Source organism: Temnothorax curvispinosus, unplaced genomic scaffold (assembly GCF_003070985.1).
Source record: "Temnothorax curvispinosus isolate PA1 unplaced genomic scaffold, ASM307098v1 QBEX01012734.1, whole genome shotgun sequence".
Lineage (NCBI taxonomy): Eukaryota > Metazoa > Arthropoda > Insecta > Hymenoptera > Formicidae > Temnothorax > Temnothorax curvispinosus.
Genome location: NW_020222514.1, coordinates 372708 through 373890, shown reverse-complemented (window position 1 = coordinate 373890; position 1183 = coordinate 372708). Strand labels below are relative to the sequence as shown.

The 1183-nt window shown below is 49.3% G+C and overlaps 1 protein-coding gene across 5 annotated transcripts in view; it reads right to left on the bottom strand.

Moving 5' to 3' along the window:
* Positions 1-500, bottom strand: part of LOC112462754 — an 11044-nt gene extending 10544 nt beyond the window's left edge. For all 5 annotated transcript variants that reach the window (XM_025028725.1, XM_025028726.1, XM_025028727.1 and 2 more), the window contains exon 1: positions 227-500. The gene's annotated coding sequence lies outside the window, so the exon portion shown is untranslated. The remainder of the gene's footprint in view (positions 1-226) is intronic.
* Positions 501-1183: the final 683 nt, after the last annotated feature.

Genomic DNA, 1183 nt, shown 5'->3' with positions numbered 1-1183 from the left:
GAGAGAGAGAGAGAGAGAGAGAGAGAGAGAGAGAGAGAGAGAGAGAGCCTTTTAACCGCGATTGGGGTCGCGGCAGATTTCCCAACGGACCCCGCGGTCTCGCGTTCGAAAAAAAGAAAGAGAGAGAGAGAGAAAAAAAAAGCGATCACTCGCGGGGGACGATGCTCCTTCGCGTGTCACTGTAAACTGCTGGAAACGGCACGTCGCACTCCCCCGAAACACTCACTGAACGGATCCGATCGCGCGGGCTTCCGCGCTCCGATCTCCTTTGTGCCGTCCGTCCGATCGATCTGCACGGGAGCGTCCAAGTCGCGCGTTATCTCTCAGTTATCTGTCAGCGGAGCGAACGCGAGCGAGGGACACTCCGCGCCGGGGATAGCGGCTCTACTGATTCGAGTTTCGAGTGACTGGCGACTCACTTCGCTAGTTCGCTCCCGAGTGCTCCGACACTCCGACCGACTCCCATCCCGTTGCCGAACGAGACGTGTATGTCGCGTACGGACGGCGCGCGACGCGCGACTGTGTGGGTGAGCGCGCCGCGCGGCCGCCGAGCCGAGTCGAGCCGAGCGCCAATCACGTTCGGGTCTCTCCGGCGCGACAAGGACGGCCCGCGATAACTGCCGAGCGCGCGAGAGGGACGGAAAAGCGAACGCGCAATGGTGCCGAGAGACTCGAGGGAGAGATGTTAATGCTAGGAACTACCGAGGCGGTCGAGATGATAATCTCTTTTGAAAAATTACTTGAATTTGTAGCGATGTGTTTTCCGAGATCTTCTGCGAATCTCGCTCTACATAAAGACATAAATGATTGAATCGATCAATTTACTTCCCTCCTTCGTCCTTCCCTTTTTTCATGTATCTGCGTTACTTATAAAGATGAAGAATCCGTATCTCCAGTTTTTGTCAAAATGGAGCATATTTTACTGATGTACTTAAATGGTAGAAATTAATCGTCAATTGTGTTAAAAGAAATGACTGAAAATTGAATGTCGCATAAAATAAAGAAGAAAATTTTGTAATTCAAATTTTATAACTTCGGATTTTTTAGTGAATTTTAGGTTGGCTTCTCGCTCTCGAAATGATATAAAGATCTAATTTTGCAATTGAAAGATCTCTAAAGATTGTTTTTCTCCGCGTAAAAGATTCAATCGTGTTTTCTCTGACAAAGGATATAAATGTGTTAA